This window comes from Sceloporus undulatus, chromosome 6, assembly GCF_019175285.1.
Source record: "Sceloporus undulatus isolate JIND9_A2432 ecotype Alabama chromosome 6, SceUnd_v1.1, whole genome shotgun sequence".
Classification (NCBI taxonomy): domain Eukaryota; kingdom Metazoa; phylum Chordata; class Lepidosauria; order Squamata; family Phrynosomatidae; genus Sceloporus; species Sceloporus undulatus.
In genome coordinates this window covers 41,050,507-41,068,269 of record NC_056527.1, presented here as the reverse complement: position 1 = coordinate 41,068,269, position 17,763 = coordinate 41,050,507, and the positions used below count along the sequence as shown (strand labels likewise).

At 42.2% G+C, this 17,763-nt stretch overlaps 1 long non-coding RNA gene across 1 annotated transcript in view; it reads left to right on the top strand.

Annotated features, from left to right (window-relative positions):
* The first annotated feature begins 12,534 nt into the window (after positions 1–12,534).
* Positions 12,535–17,763, top strand: part of LOC121934309 — a 96,601-nt gene continuing 91,372 nt past the window's right edge. Inside the window, exon 1 of the long non-coding RNA XR_006104607.1 lies at positions 12,535–12,723. This is a non-coding gene — a long non-coding RNA (uncharacterized LOC121934309). The remainder of the gene's footprint in view (positions 12,724–17,763) is intronic.

Genomic DNA, 17,763 nt, shown 5'->3' with positions numbered 1-17,763 from the left:
TGTTTACAGATGAAATGGGGAACTGTATAGGGTCCAAGGGCCCATTTTCTATCCCTTGGGCTCTCTGGGGCCCCCATAGACTGTCAAAAAGGGGGGGGTCACTTTAACTGCCATAACTCAAAGCTATGGGATTCTGGGATTTATAGTTTTTTCAGCTATTTATCCTTCTCTGCCAGAGAGCTCTGGTGCCATAACAAATTAGAAATCTCATGATTCCATAAGATGTAGCCATAAAAGTTAAAACAGTGTCAAACTTGATTATTTTTCCAATGCAGATTCAGCCTCAGTTTGAATCAAAATTCAGCATTTCAGAAAATGGCTCACTTCAGCTTGGATTTACTGTTCTGAAAATCACAGACTGTACAGAGCTGACCCTAAGTATACATTTTAAAACAACAACAACTGTGAAGTGTTAAGAGGATAAGAGTATGGATTAGAGATGTATAATGCTTGAAACCCAATTTAAGGCTTTTAAAACAGTGAAGAGTGGTGAAATGGGAAGAATGGCCATCTCACAGTACCATCCTTTCCCTCACCCCTCTCATCTGTACTTGTCATTTTCTCCATCTATCACACTCTCTCTATAGATCCACACAGCAATGCCAATCATGCGAGGAGAGAACAAGAACTACCGACTGCTTGATCTCTTTGGAGTGTCCTTCTAAAATAGAGTGATTTGAATTATTTGCCCTGGGATTAGAAAGCAAACATGTCAGTTAGTCACCCCAATTTCTTCCCTCCCCCACCCACACAGAGCCTAAGACATCTTAATTGTCCTCCCTCCCTGTTTTGAATCCTAAATTTCATACCAGGTTTTGTCCAAAGTCCAGCTATGGTTCTATTAGCTTTTAAATGAAGCTCACATTTCTTCAGGAAGAAATGAAAACTAAGCCAAAGATCCCCCACTGGGCTCAAGCCTTGGTCTTCATTCAAATCTTATGCATGTTTTATAGACACTTCCAGCAGCCCCCCCACAGTGGGTGACACCAAGGGTAGTGACACTACTCTACTGAGCTGGCTAATTTCACATTTTGGTTATCATAAACCTAAGCTGCAATATCTCAAAAAAAAAAAAAAAAACAGTCAGGTCAATTCATCCACCAAACACCAGCAGCACCATATGCACTTCGGAACTCTGTCACCAGCTGTGCCATCAGATAGGAGGTCATTCTGTTCAGGCCAAGTCATTGGACTTTCCCCTCATATTATGTGCCAAGCAGTTTGCATTTGCTGTTGGTAGGCTTTTTGATTTCTGCTATAAAATAATGGATAGGCAACCTTTCCACTGACTATTATTACTTGAACAAGAAGTGCTGTCAGTTAGCAGATATAGAGGTTAAAGAGGTTGTTCCTTCTCATTTTTCTTTTCATGTACTCTCATAGCCTCGATCAACAGTTTGATAAGGGATGCAATTCCAGATTGGAGATTAAAAAACAGAGAGAGAGAGCCAGAGTGGCAGTATATGTGCTGGTGTAAGATTTGGAAAAGCCAGAGTCTAGTCTCTACTGAATTCATTAAATTTACAGAGGGGTTGTGCAGTCTGGCCCTAAGGAGCGGCCTGCAGCTGCCTTCATCTCCGCCAGATCAGGACCGTGGCAACCACACACTGTGGTCCCAATCTGGTCTTTCCAGGGCGCAATCGCTGCAGCTCCGCAGCTTTAAGGCACTCCTTTGGTGCTGCATCGTGTGGATGCAGTGCCAGAGGAGTGCCGTGATGCCATGCGCCACCCTGAGGGCAGAGTCAGGGCATGCATCATGTGGACAATATGCCCTGACTCCGCCCCCAGACTGGCTTTTATGGCCGGTGTGCACAGCCCTGAGTGATCTTAGATCAGTCATTCATCCTCAGCCTGACCTACTTCACAGGGTTGTTCTGTGGATGAAGTGGAGAAGGAGAAAGTCATATATGTTGCCATTGACTCATTGGAAGAGAGGAAACAAATAAATGTTTATATAAATAATGCAAATATGGTGGTAGTAAAATAACTTTACTGGTCAGAGTTCCACACAGATATTAAAGTATGTACAGCTTTAAAGTACACCCATGAAGTCTGCTGGCACAGAGTTATTCATGTTGCTTATGTTACTCAGCAAATCCTTAAAGAATTGAGTGTCTGAAGAAAACTTGAAGATTCAGCAGCAATTTTCACTTGTAACAATCCTGCCAATTAAGTATCTGCATATGCTATTGATGTTTTTCTTTTTAAATCCTGTAAGGTTCATGAATGGAGACTGATAGTAGATTGAAATCATCAGTTTATTTCACAACACAGTGCCAGGTGAACTCTGGTTTAGTAACCCAGGGTTCCACCCTGAACAAGCAATTAAACAAACCTTACATAGAATGCTTACAAAAACATGCAGTGACAGCAGCTGAGCAAGAAAAGGCCATGATATACAAACAAACACACCAATAAGGAGCTATTTCCAGCTATGTATGTCACACTTGTTCTTTGTATCTTAGAATCACAGAATCATAGAGATGGAAGAGACCACAAGGGCCATCTTGTCCAGCCCCCTGCCATACAAGAACTCACATTCAAAGCATCCCTGACAGATGGCCATCCAGCCTTTGTTTAAGACCTCCAAAGGAGACTCCACCACTCTCCAAAGGAATGTGTTCCACTGTCAAAGAGCTCTTACTGTCAGGAAGTTCCTACTAATATTTAAGTGGAATCTTTTTTACTGTAGCTTGCATCCATTGTTCTGGGTTCTATTCTCTGGAGCAGCAGAAAACAGCTTCCACCATCCTCAATATGATATCTCTTCAAATATTTAAACAGAGCTATCATATTATCTCTTATACGTCTCTTCTCCAGGCTAAACATACACAGCTCCCTAAGTCTCTCCTCATAAGGCATGATTTTCAGACCTTCACCATTTTAGTCACCCTCCTTTGGACACACTCCAGTTTCTCAACATCCTTTTTGAATTGTAGTGCCCAAAACCAGACACAGTATTCCAGGTGAGGCCTGACCAAAGCAGAATAGAGTGGCACTGTTACTTCACTTGATCTAAATACTATATTTCTATTGATGCAGCCTAGAATCGCATTGGCCTTTTTAGCTGCTGCATCACACTGTGGACTCATGTTCAATTTGTGGTCTACTAGGACTCTTATTCCGATGTCCAAGCTGTTATCATATGTTATCATATCACAACATGTTTTTGAACATGGAGGAAAATATTTTGTACCAGTTTAACTTGAAATCACTTAGAACATATAACATTTTCTGTCTCTAAGTGAACTGTTTTCTTTAACATGGACCTACCTGATTTAGGCCTTATGATCATGTTCTGACGTTACCTCTTTTATTATGTCAAGAGCTGTAGAAGTAATGGTATTGTGAAAGGGATACGGAAAAAGTGTAGATTTGTGGAAAGGAGAAGTGTGGCAATTTCCTTTGGAAGTCCACAGCTGCCCTATTCCAATTAAAACAAAGGCCAGTATTCTACATTAGCAACATAATTAAGTGAATATACTCTAGTAGCAAATATATTTGACTAAGCAGCAATTGTGAATACAGAAGTGTTATAGGCGGGTTACAGACCGCCATTAAAGTATGCGCGGAGCGCGTACTAGGGTTAGGAAGGGGCGGTGCTTCCGCACCCCCCTAACCCTAGTACACGCTTCACGCGCACAAAATGGCAACAGCCATTCCACATGGCCGCTGCCATCAATACGTCACGGCCGCGCCGCCTCCAAACGAGGCGGCACGGTTGTGATGTATTGAGGCCGCACCGCAGCACATAGTATGCCCTTTGCGCGCCCCTGGAAGGAGCTCCGTTTTGGAGCTCCTTCCTGCTTTGTGTCACTGGGCACAGCTTTCAGACAGCTGTGCCCAGCAATGCAAGGGAGCCCCTTTCTCCTCCTCCCCGCCGCCGCGGGGTGTCCTTGGGGCTTGAAGCCCCAAGGACACCCCTTTTCAGGCTGTGGGGAAGCAGCCTTTTGCCACTTCCCCGCAGCCTGCAAAGCGGCGGATCGGGGCCTCGGAGGCTGCCGGTCTGGCAGCTGAGGCCCCGATACACCGGGGAAAGGAGTGGGTGCAGGCCGCCCCAAATGGGTGGTCTGTAACCCACCCAAGATGAGTAAATCCAGATAACTGTTCCATATTCACAAGTGCTACTTAGGGCTGAAACAGACAGCCTTAAAAGGGTGGCTTAATGCTGCCCCTTCAAATGCTAGGTTGGGACTGCAGCAACCCATGCCATGCCCAAACCCAGCAGTTTTCTGGCACAAAAAGAAGCAGCAGAAAACCACTCCTTTTTGAGCCTCTGGAGTGCTGCAAAACTGCCTGCCATGTTGGTGGCCAGATGGCTGCATGACAGCTTCATGCTGGTTTAGGGGCGCTTTTTGTCTAAACAACGTGCCCCCAAGTTGCTGGGAAGTTGCCGTAAAGAGGCCATCTGTTTCGCCCCTTTGTCATGATTGTGATGTTCTTACCACAATTTTAACACACACACCACAACCTATTTTACTAGGGCTCAGCAGCATGGGTAGAAGGAAGTCAATTCTGCCAATGATCGGAGCACATATAAACGACATTTCTGTCAGGTGGGGTTGGGATCAAGCCAGGAGTGGTTACTTTAGTAAAGTTGTTGCTGTATGCTTTCAAGTCATTTTTGATTTATGATGACCCTAACGTAATCCTATCATGGAGTTTTCTGGGCTTGAGAGTGTGTGACTTCCCTAAAGTAATCCAGTGAGTTTCCATGGCCGAGCGGGGAATTGAGCCTTGGTCTCCAGAGTCATAGTCCAGTGCTCAAACCACTACACCACACTGGCTATCTTCTTATACTTAACTACTGCAGAAAGCATCCAGGTTGACACCACTGTAGCTGGCTCAATGCTATGGAATTCTGGAATTTGTAGTTGGTTGTGGCACCAGAGCTCTCTAACAGAGAAGGCTAAATGCAGTTGGCTCTTCTTATACACAGATTTTTATACACAGATTCATGTATCCACCAGGGATGTAGCCAGGGGTGGGTGGGTCCATGGGATCCACCCCCCATTCCGTTAGATACAATGAATGGTGTGTGCCACTGCGATGCCATGCCCAAGCCCCAATATAATGGTGGCACTTAGTTGGGACTCCCCCCTTCCCAAAATCCTGGCTATGTCCCTGCATCCACGGTTTGAAAATGTTCAAAAAAAAGTATAAATTTCAAATATCAAATCTTGATTTTCCATTTTTTATAAGGGGCACCATTTTGGTATGTCATTATATTTAATGGGACTTGAGCATCCACGGATTTTGTTATCCACGAGGGATTTTGGAACCAAACCCCAGCGTATAACAAGGGTCCACTGTATCTCACAAAACTACAAACACCAAAATTCCATACCACTGAGTCATGGTAGTTAAAGTGGTGTCAACCTGGATGATTTCTGCAGTGCAGATGCAGCCTAAACAGCTGCTGTAGAATATTGGTTGAGTGTAAAGGGAAAAGACCCCTTATTGTTTTTCCCTATCGTTTTGCTTCTAGTTAAACAGTGAAGCTAAGAGTAGCTAGAAATAATCTGTGCTATGCACCAGTTTCCTGGGAAACCATAACCCATAATGCAGCATGGTGTTCCTCATCCTGTATGAACCCAGCTGGCCTTTAAGGTCAGCTATGAGAGGCCTGACTGAAAGTATCATCTGTATGCAAAGATAATACAGCTAAGGGCATGGGATTGAATTGTCCAAGTTGTGGCCCTCATTCCTTGAGAAAACTCAGCTGTATTTTTCCCCCCAATTCAGGTAAGAAATTACCTGATCTTCAAATATATTGACATTATATTTTCTAGTCATGGTTCTTCTTGTGTATCACTGAGTGTCTTGTATATTTTTAGTGCAATCCTAGCAAATTATACTGCTAAAATATTCAGTAGGCTTTTCAAATCTTAGGAATAAAAATCTCAATTCTCAATAAAATAAGCAATTAAAATATTGATGTGAGTTAACTGGTGAAAATCAGCAAAGCTTTATGCTAAAAGAACAGCTTCAATTTATATAAAGTAAATGCGATCACACACATTGTAACGGGAATCATTTCTGGAGCCACCTGACAGGTGCGGCATATAATATTACTTCTAAACTAAGCTGGGGCGATCCAAATAAACATGATACATGATGCACTAATGACACACATGGCCCAGTACAATGTATTGATATGGTGGTAATCGCATCATGTATAGGCTTCCCTTCAGTGAGCACTGCTTGTGTGCAATAAAAACACAAGCATAATGAAGAGTGATAGCCATAAAGGATACTTAAAACAACAAGCTATTGCAGAAAAGAATTGTGATTATCTAAAATAATGAAGCTTTGAGGTATTATTGTAAGTCCTTCTGTTTTGCTTGATTATCCTAATGATAGGTTTTCTAATTAGATCTTAACAACAAAACTACAACGTACAATATAATTAAAAGTTAAAAATGCAAAGGATCAAGACCTTCCATGTCTGGAAACATGGCTGTTCTAGGTGTGGTGGTCCATCCTGGCTACAAAACACCAAAGAGTTTGCTGATACTGGTCACTGGCTCTTCACAACAGGCAACAATAATATGCACCTCTCTGGTTTAGTCATATTCTTTGCTCCCTGGCACCAATTTCTGATCTCACTCCTGGTTCCTATATAATAGCTGTCTACCTTTGTCAGCCCAAACAGACTGAGATGTAGACTCATAGAATCATAGAGTTGGAAGAGACCTAAAGGACCATTAGGTCCAACCCACTGCCATGCAGGAATACACAATCAAAACACTTCAGACATATGGCCATCCATCCTCTGTTCAACAACCTCCAAAAAAGGAGACTCCACCACACCCCGAGGCAGGATATTCCACTGTTGAACAGCTCTTACTTTCAGGAAGTTCTTCCTAATGTTGAGGTGGAATCCTGTCGTTTGAATCCATTACTCCAGGTCCTATTTTCCGGAGCTGCAGAAAACAAGCTTGCTCAATATGCAGTATGACATCCTTTCAGATATTTAAACAGGGTTATCATATCACCGCTTAACCTTTATTCTCCAAGCTAAAGATATCCAGCTCACTAAGTCACTCTTCAGGGTGCATGGTTTCCAGACCTTTCACCATTTTAGTTACCCTCTGGCCCCACTCCAGCCTCTCAACATCCTTTCTGAATTGTGGTGCCCATAGCTGGACACAGTATCCCAAGTAAGCATATGTCTGAATAAAGCAGAATAGAGTGGTACTATTACTTCCATCAGTCTACTCTAGACAGTACACTTCTTTTGATGCAGCATAGAATTGCACTGGCTTTTTAAGCTGCTTCATCACACTGTTGACTCATGTTCAGCTTATGGTTTACTAAGGGGCAAAACAGACTGGCAAACAAAGCCAGCTTCCCAGTGGTATGGTGGCATGGTATTCAGACAACAGCATGTCCCAGGATGCTGGGAAGCCGCATGGCTGACTGCATGTGTGGTGGATTCAAGGCATTTCAGCAGCACAGCATTTACACACACTGTGCCACAGAAACACTGAAAAACATTTTTCCTGACACAAATACACTGGTCCCCCGGGTTACGAAATACCCAGGTTACGAAATTTTCGGGATACGAATAAATCCCATAGGGATTTATTGTTTCGGCTTACGAAGGTTTTTTCGGGTTATGAAAAAACCCCGGCGCTGTTTTAAATGGAGCCGCGGCACAGCCGCGGCTTTTTCCCCATTAGCGCCTATGGGCTATTCGGCTTACGAAGTATCCCGGGTTACGAAAGCGGCGGCGGAACGAATTAATTTCGTAACCCGGGGTACCAGTGTAGGAGCAGCTTTCTGCTGCTTCTTTTTTGCGCTGGGAAAATCCCAGGTTCTGTTAAGCCACCCCTTTACCACTGAAAATTTTGGCCTAGGATTCCTAGATTCCTTTTACATGGGGTGTTGTCAAACCATGTGTCCCCCATCCTATATCTGCACATTTCATTTTTTCTGCCTAATAAATAATTTGTTTTATTTATATACCGCTATTCCAAAGATCATAGTGGTGAACAGCAAGTAAGCTAATTAGCAAGTAAGCTAATTTGCCCCCAACAGCCTGGGTACTCATTTTAGCGACCTCGGAAGGATGCAAGCCTGAGTCGAGCTTGGGCCCTTTTTCTGGTCTTGAACTCGCAACCTTGTGGTTTTGAGTGAATGGCTGCAGTACAGGCATTTAACCACTGCGCCACCAGGGCTGCCTAATTGCAGTACCTTACATTTCTCCCTGTTGAAATTCATTTTGTTAATTTTGACCCAGCTTTCTAATCTGTTAAAGTCATTTTTGGCTTCTGATCCTGTCCCCTGGAGTATCGGCTACCCCTCCTAATTTAGTGTCTTCTGCATATTTGATAGGCATGCCCTCTATTCCATCATTCATGTCATGTGAGTCACATAGCTAACCATGGCAAAATGAGTTGCAGAATTTCAGCTCAACAAATAGCAGCACAGAGAATCACAGAGTGCCATCAGCTTCCCTGAAGACCTTTGACACTCTTCTAAAAACCAGAAGGAAATAAGCTAGGTGAGTGAGGGCACTCCAAAGAGTGAATTTTTCAGCCAAGAAACCTGTACTTTGCCCCACATGATATTCTAAGAGTAAAGAATATACACAAGGACCTTACTGGCAGATTTCAAGATGCTGTGGGAGGGGAATATTCTGACTCAAAAAACAGAAGCAACTATTTATTTCTTTTTAAAGTCTTAACTAGCAAATCAAGTAAACAAGATGAGGGAGATGCAATGGTAAAGTCAAGTAATAGTCCAGTTTTTAAGAGTTTACTTCAGAACAACTGGAAGGCAAGGATATTGCAAAAGACAGTCCAAGGTCAAGCACCAGCAGATGAAGATACAAGCAGAATCAAGGACTGCAAAGAGCAAAGAACTACAAACATTGTTCTCACAGTAACCTGCCTGAACCCAAAGAGAAGATTTTATGGCTGAGTTGCCTGACCCCACTCAACTCCCAGGTAGAGGAACTCTATGGCCTCATTCCCATTATGTTATAAACCAGTTTGCTAACTGGTTTGAAGTGGTTTAAATTACCCTTGTTCGCACTTGAGCTGAAGCAGTTTGGCGAGGGGGCACTAGACCCATTTAACACGCATTTTTGATGCTCGTTTTTTTCTGCATCTTTTGCAATAAATTGATTCAGCGCAAGTGTGAAGGAGATGCAGATCCGAATCTATCTCCTATGATGTGATCAGCGACCAGTGGCCCACTGAAGAGAGTCTGTTTTAAATCAATTCATCAGTCAATGTGAACGACAAGTGGGTCATTTTACAACCAGAAAATGTGATCAGGCAAAATGTAGTGTGAACCACACTCCGCTGTCAAACCGAATCATTGATTCTGGTCACAAACTGATTTATTTGTAAGTGGGAATGAGGCTCATGATTAAATCTCCCTGAGAGGAAGCCCCTATACCTGAGGAGACCTCTTATTCCTCAGGAGACCCCTCCTCTCAAGGAGACCTTTCCTGTAGCCATGAAGTCCACTTGGTATTGTTGGCATTACTACTACAGACTGGGGCTGCATCGGCACTGCAGAAATAATGCAGTTTGACACCGCTTTAACTGCCACAACTCCATCCTATGGAATCCTGGGATTTATAATTTGTTGTGGTACCAGAGCTCTCTGATAAAAGCTAAATAGATCTCAGGGGTGTGTGAGAGTTGCTCAAGGAGGGCAGGAGGCTTGGAAGTTCTGATCCCTCCTCCTCCACCTCTTATGTGTAAAATTTACACATGAGTTGAGTAAAATATTGAATTTACTTAAATAAAATTGTTCTAATTTGAAAGATGTTATTTCCTTATTAAATGTTAAAATATGAATATATATGAATGTGCGAATAAAAATATGCACACGAAATAACCAAATATTTTTATTCCTATAGTACATTGGTGTGTGTGTGTGATGTCACATGTACTGTAGATGTAAAGGGGGGGGGGGGCAGGTGTTCCAAGGATAAAAAGTCTGCTTTAACAGATATATGCTTTATCTGTTTTAACTGCTTTAACAGATATATGAGAAGAGACCTTTTCATTCAGGCTGTTTCCTTTCTCTTCCAGTAATAGAGAACTTGTGCCTTGGCATCAGTGTTAATTTTTAGTGTGAGTCAAAGGACAGGAACATAGGAGTGCCTCTCAGCTGAGGCAAACAGGGAGAAGACAGTTATGGGTCTAGAGATACTACACATCCTTCACAGGCATAGGAAATTGCAAGTTGTTTTTCTCTTTCACTATGCACCAACAACCTGGGAATGCATTTCACCATCTGGCCACTAAGACACAGAACAGCTAAGGAGGTAGCACACAGTGGTAGAGGAAGATCCAGAACCCACACTATGGGGCCATTCATACTACCTTTTAACCCGGTTTTGAAATCAATTCTTCCACGTGAAGTTCATATTGGGCCCGATTCTGTCACAATCCATGTTGAGGCTTGCACAAGGAAATGCCCCTTAGCGCAGGGTATCGAGATTCGGGCTAAAATCTGTCTTTTCTGAAAAGACCCGGGCTCCGCGAAATATGAACTTGCCCCCGATCATGATTGGGGCAAATTCAGGGAGGGATTAAGGTCAGAGGGCAGGCAGAGGGGAGGGGGAGGAGGAGGAGGAGGAGAAAAGAGCCGAAGGAAAAAGGGGAATCTGGAGGCAAAGGCTAAAAGGGGAAATCAGGGTGACTGACGGGGGCTGCAAAGGGCTGTCAGAGGGTGGGCAGGGGAAGTGGAGAAAGTGATGGAGGAGGAGGAGGAGGGAGCCATGGGAAGAAGGGAGCCATGGAGGGCATTCTATAATGGAGCAGGAGGAGGAGGATGAAGGAGCCAGGGCAGCTCAGAGGAGGGGAGGGTTGGAAGGAAGGAGGAGGAGGAGGATTGCCAAGGGAAATTGGGCTGCGGGGCTAAGCCAGGGGATGTACGGAAATCAGGCTGCAGCAGAATCAGCCTCTTTTATTGTTGACAATCTATGCACATGATTTTTTGGGTGACATGTCTGTGTGCTTGCTTGTGCTATTTTCATTTCCTCTTGCTCCTGGATTATTATTATTATTATTATTATTAGTGTTATATGAGGATGCTACAGTCAGAATGCCTGCGCTGCATTTCCCTTTTATTCCCAATTGATTCCATGAGTCAGTTGGAAGTGACAGGTCTCTCTCTCTCAGCCTCAGTGGAAGGCAATGGCAAAGCTCCTCTGAAGAGACTGTAGCAGGAGGAAAGGGGTCAGGTCACAGGCAGCGCATGAACGGAGCTCGCACCAGGCACCTTCCCCCTCCTTTTTTATTTTTTAAAATTATTTTTGACAAAATATGCACATGTTTTTTTTCTTGAGGCAGATATATCGATGGATAGAACGTGGCTAGCCATTGTTCCCTTTCCCTTTTATTTGCTCGCTACCAGCAAAGGGGAAATGTTGCAAAGGGCAAGACTTGTGAATGAATGCTACAATTCGAATGTTACAAAGTTGCTTTTGTCAATTTGGCAAATTGGCAAAATGATACATGCTTTTGCTACTGTCTCTAAGGGGTAGCCCTAAACTGCTTTCATAAGCAAAAAACAATGCATGGCAATCGCATCCTTTTCTGGTATTTCCGAGGTGAGGAAATTATTATTATTATTATTATTATTATTATTATTATTATTATTATTACATGTGCAAGAGGCATTCTGGGGTGGCAAGAAGTGGGATACAGGATGCATTAGCTTGCATTTTGGGGTTGAAAATGGGGCCAAGGGCAGATCATAACCTGCACTGACCCAAATGCCCACAACACACACACAGACACAAAAGAGGTTTTTAAATTTGATTTGACAAAATGTGTGCATTTTGTGCCTGGCTCTTTAAAAAAAAAAAGGAGGGGGGAAGCACACTTCCAATGCCCCAATGAGTGCTGCAAACGTCACCTATGAAGATCACTTGATTGATAGCAGGCACCTTCATGTTAAACCCGATTTCTTGTAGAAGGCATTTGGGTTAAAATGCCCCTAATTGTAGTGGGCACTTGCTAACGGAGAGATTCGGGAGGGGGGCTCCTCCGAATCTGCCCAGTTCCTTCAGGAGCAAACCCACCAGTGGGAATGGGGCCTATGAGAAAAAAGAAACTTCTTGTTTTTAGGATTTTTATTGGATAACTTTTCTTAATTTTAAATGTTAAAGGGTAGTACTTTCTGGCTCTACTCGCTTTTCAAAATATTGTATGAGGTCACATTTTGCCCCTTTTGTGCCAGGGATCTTAAGCCCTCATGTTCACCAGTTTCCCAGTTTCAGAGATGCACAGTAGGTATGAGTCATCCCGCCTGATGCAATGGGCTCTGCTTTGTATGCTTTCATTTAGCTATCCATTGTAAATTAGTGTTTAGAGGTCACAAGGTAGGATCAGCCTTAAGCCATCCCAGGAATTCATCGACTATTTTGCTATGAGTCAACATCCAAATGAAAATGAACTTTAACCTTTCATAGTTCATGATTCACTTGTTTATCTGACATTGTACTCCAACAACAGGGAGCATACAACTCCCTTGTTGCAACAGCTCCATTGGCTGCCAGTCCATTTCTGGGCATAATTCAAAGTGTTGGTTTTGACCTATAAAGCCCTATAAAGCTTGGGTCCAGGCTATTTGAAGGACCGTATCTCCCTGTACAAGCTTCCCAGAGCATTGAGATAATTGAGAAAGGCCCTTTTCTCAGGTGTGTTCAAGCTTTGGAACTCCCTCTCTAGAGAGGCCTTCTGACGGCAGGTAAAGACATTCTTGTGCCGGCAGGCCTTTGTGAACTGAGAAGGTGTGGGTTTTTAATGTGTAATAACAATTTGTAAGCCGCTCTGATAGCCTTTTAGTTGAAGAGCAGGGTATTATTATTATTATTAATAATAATAATAATAATAATACATTTTAATGGTTTTTATTTTAAACATGTTATATTTTAATTAATAACTCTTTTAATTCTTAATATTTTTTTAAAAATTATATTTATATGATTTAATACTCTTGTACTGTTTTTAATTGTATTTTTATACATGTTGTTCATTGCCTTGAGTCCCTATGTTGGGAGAAAGGTGGGATATAAGAAAACAATAATAATAATAACTATTCTTCTCTTTTCTATTACTTTTTTTCTTCTTTCTTTCTTAAAGAGAACTTTCTGTAAAGAAGAGTTTGGGAAAACCTTGCCCCTCCAAATATTTTGGCCCATAACTCCTGTCAGTGTGTCTAGTATGGCAAGGAACTGTGTGTGCTAAACATATTGGGAAAGAATTATCCACTCAGGCACTAGACAAAGCATGGGCAATGGTGCAGGGAAAGGGGGCATTTCCCCCCCCCCATACCAGCATATTTTGACCTACCAGGGCCAGAATTCACTTTGAGACATATTCATCTATAAACTATGTTAAGCACACAGGGCCAAAAATCATCATTGTGCAAGAGATTATTCTGCTCACAATGGAATCAATATTGCAAAGACAGCATGTTCATCTGTGCCTTGTCTTTAGAAGTTGTGCATTGTGCATTATGGTTGTGTATTCTATTCTTTTCATCGTAGATCTGCATCCTGTATTTGGCAATTTGGTTGTACATCCTATACTTTCAGTTGTGGCTGTGCATCATGCATTATGCATCACATGATGACACCTAATCTTTGACATGTGTTGCACAATGCTGATATTCCATATAGGGGTTGTGTGTGTTGTGTGTCCACATGCATGTGTTCATACTATACTAAGAGAATGTTGGATTGAGGCCCAGAAGTGATATAATGTCACTTCTGGCTGCCACTTTGGCCTATTTTGGTCTTGGATTGTTTGTTTGCTTGGAGGGGTTACGGAGGGCCTGAGGGTTGTGGGAAGCAAACTCCCAAATTTATGAGTGATTCAGGGGGCTTTTTGCTAGTTTTGCCATTTTGCTAGTGAGTATTTCCACTGTCTCCAGTCTTTATTTTGATTGGCCTTTCAGATCAGTGGTTCTTACAGTTGACTGTCTTTCAATCCTGCCTCATTCTTCAGCTGCCTGATGTTTATACCTCTTCCCTTTAGTGAATCTAGCCCTATGATTTAGTTGCATCAATTCCTGATCATGCACCTGGTTCAGCTCAGTTGTTTGTCAAAGACCAATGAGTAAGGTACAAAATATGACACTCTCATGACTACTCTAATACCTGGTATTACATCGAATCACCACATTCTACAAATTCTCTAGACAGGTATAATTATAATACTCAAAACAGTCCCATGTAAATCAGAGAAAGGGCACAGAATGAAAAAAATCAACTGAAGTCCATTTCCACAGACATCAAAATTCTGTGATAAATATGTAGAATAGTGCAATCCATTTATGTGAACACAGTGAAAGGTAAAAAAAAATCTATATCCCATTATAAGGTCCAATTTGCTGTCATTTTAGGCCACTGATGATGTTTATAGGAACACAGGGTAAAACATTCAAATTGCCTGGAAAACATTTTTTGTAGTTTGTTATGAAATCACACTAACAACCTTCTCCCCTCAAAAAATATTCAACAAGAAGAGATTAAAAATGAGTAAATGATGCATGTCTGTTCCTTGTCTGCCTAAGAACCAAGCTGCTAAGAAGTCACTGTTGTTTTGTTGATAGGAACTTTGTTATCCACTTACAACCTAATTTTAAGTTTACTGAAACACGCTTAGGATGTAAGTTCTAAGCATTCCTACTTGAAAGGAGAAGGAGGTAGTGAAGAAGTAGGGGAGATTTTGGGAGGGAGGTCACTGAAGCATTTCACAGATGAAAGCCTGGACACAGGTGGCCAGCAACATCAGAGTGTGGTTAATATGCAAAAGGTATTAATGAAGAAGAAAACACAGGTGCGTTACAGACCGCCACTGCTGTTTGCTCTGTGAGGGAGACGCAGCAGCCAAACCACGCGACTCCCGTGCGGAGCAAAAAAGAAGCTCCAAAATGGAGCTTCTTCCTGCAGTGCAGTTATGATGCCGCGAGGCGCTAATGGCGCACTCGTGACGTCATAAGCGCTGTGCAACGTGCCGATGCACAGTGTCCGCTACGTCAATATGGCGGCAACCGTGTGGAACGGCCGCCGCCATATCGTACGTATTCACTACGTACTAGGGTTAGGCGGTGCGGAAGTACCGTCCTTCCTAACCCTAATACGTAGTGAATACGTACAAAATGGCGGTTTGTAACCCACCAATAATTAAGAGAGGCTGTGGAAATTTGCTTTTGCCAGACTGGCCTAAACGGCTGGCCTGGGAGCGGAGTTTGGGCATCCAGATGACGTATGCCCCCCCCCCGCGGGCGCCATGATGCCACACACCACTCCACATGTTGTGTAGTATCATGGTGTTCCTCTGGCGCTTTGTCCATACGACACAGTGCCGAAAGACCTCCGTATAGCCATGCCACTGCAGCTATGGTGCCCTTTTGAGGGTGCAAAAAGGAGCCACTTTTTGCAACTCCTTTTTGCTCACTCAAAAGACTGGATCAGGGGCATGGCATGTGCTTTTGCACATCTAAAGTTTGTGTGCCAACTGCACCCATTCCTTGAGATGCTGGATCTGGCCACAGTGGTACAAACCATAGTTACATCTCATTTGGACTACTGTAACACACTCTAAAAAGCCACCTTATTGCTATACAATCCCCGTTAAAATAAAAAGAGCATCAAAAATCTATGCCAAAAATTCTTCTTCTGATGAAGATAAAAGGACCCTCCAACTAGAGTTCCATTTGAATCACGTGCTGAGGCTATCAAAGGTAGAAAACATGCAACATCACAATGTAATTGGTCCTATAGGAGAGGAAACAAATCGTTTTCATCTGGGAAATATTGTAAAAGGCTTACAATGTGCAGGATATTTCAAAGCACCAAGAAACACAAAGTCAGGGCAATTTCAAGATAAATGTATCTGCTTGTCACACGGGGTTGCTATGGCCACATGAACAAAACAGTGCTTTTATGCATCCTTACATAGCTTTGTCTTTCCAATGTTTACAAAGGAAGGCCCATTGCTTCTAGAAATTTTAAAGATGGCAGAGCTTGGGAGAATTATTTTTTTGGATGACAATTTCCAGAATTCTCCATCTAGTTTGGTCACTTTGGGTAGCAGATGCTTACCTGGTGGAAGTGATATTATAAAAAGGGAAAACCATTCAGGGCAGTTAGAGGCCTTATTGAAGCACTGTGCTTTTCTGTTGTTTGTAAGACTGAAGAACAGAGTAGGCAGAAAATGCAGGACAACTAATGTGTTTGTCTCACCAAGAAGACTGAGCCAGTGCAACAGACTGGACATTATGAATGGAGGGGCACACATTCCATGGTTCATTGGTGCCCGTCCTAAAGTATTCATACTTTCTCCAAGCAAACTACTTAAAAGACAAGTGGAGATTATAGACAGTGGCATATGGCTCTTCTCAGACAGCAAAGTGACTCTTGGCATTCCTGTTGCATGGACCTGATTTATTAACATGTTTACAGCGATCTGTGTTTTGTTAACTTCCACTTTCCTATTCTTGTCTTAGTGTAGACAGTTTGTTGGCAAAGTTAAGTCAATACTTTTCGTAATAAAAATATTAGCAATTAACAATGGTTAATTGTTAGAATGCAAGAAATGAAAATGTAGAATATATCAAAATGGAAGATTCATTTTATAAATGCTTATACCAAGTCCACTGTAATTTTCCTGAGATGAAAAAGAGCACTGAAAGCTTTCTAAAGGTTTCATAAGTTCAAGTTTGCATTTCAAATGTGTATAACATTATTTATGTAATTCTAGTACTTGTTTATGACTTCTCAGGCTGCCAGGCTACTGAAGTAATGTTTAATAGTTAAAATATATATTTAAAACACTAAAAATAAGCCATAAAATCAGATGAAAATCATTATTTAAAAACAGACTAAAACCTTTTTTTAAAAAAAAAATGTTGATGTTCTGGTGTTTTACAACCACATTAGCCAAAACTGCCAGAACAGGCACATGTGTGTTAAGGAATGAAGCTCTTATAAAACAATACACTTAGCAGCCTATTGGAAGTCCAGCAGAGTTGGAAAACACCTGGTTTTCTAATGGGAACCACTACAGAAAAAGTCATGCCATGTATATTTACCAATCTGTCTTCTCAAAGTAGGAGACACATCAGGGTTTCTGTTGAGGACATCAGATTTGGGCAGTCTCATATGGAAGGAGGCATTCTTTCAGAGATGTCCTGGTCCCAGGCCATTGAGGGCTTTGCGGACCAAAACCAGCACCTTGAATTTTGCTCAGATGTAAATTGGAAGCAAATGCAAATGGAGCAAAACTGGTAATAGTGGGTACTCACTAAACTACTGCAAAATAGTCATCCCAAGTCTCATATTAGTCAAATTAGCCCAGAAGGATTCCATAACTCATGAACTGAATGACAGTGAAAGCTCCAGCAGAACCAACAGGGCCAGACTCTCACTGTACAATTTGTACATAGGTAATTTATCAAGACTGTTTCAGTCCCCAAACTCAGTATAGAATGGATCTGAGTAAATCAATTTTATCCAAGAAAGCCTGGAGTTGTGTCACCACCACTCACTGTAGTACATGGAAAAGGAAGCAACTGATAATTTTCTAGGATGGTAGGGTCCAATGAAGCAGTGTTATCATGGCTGTGGAGTTGGCTCTAAAAAAAGGCCCCAGGCTGTGCTTGATTTTCTAAAAACTTTTTTCCAAGAAATTTAATTTTTCACGAATATCTTATAGTTGGCAGATCTAGTCACAGGGAGAACGAACAGCAGAATGATGGCTGTTTAAAAATAGGATCTTG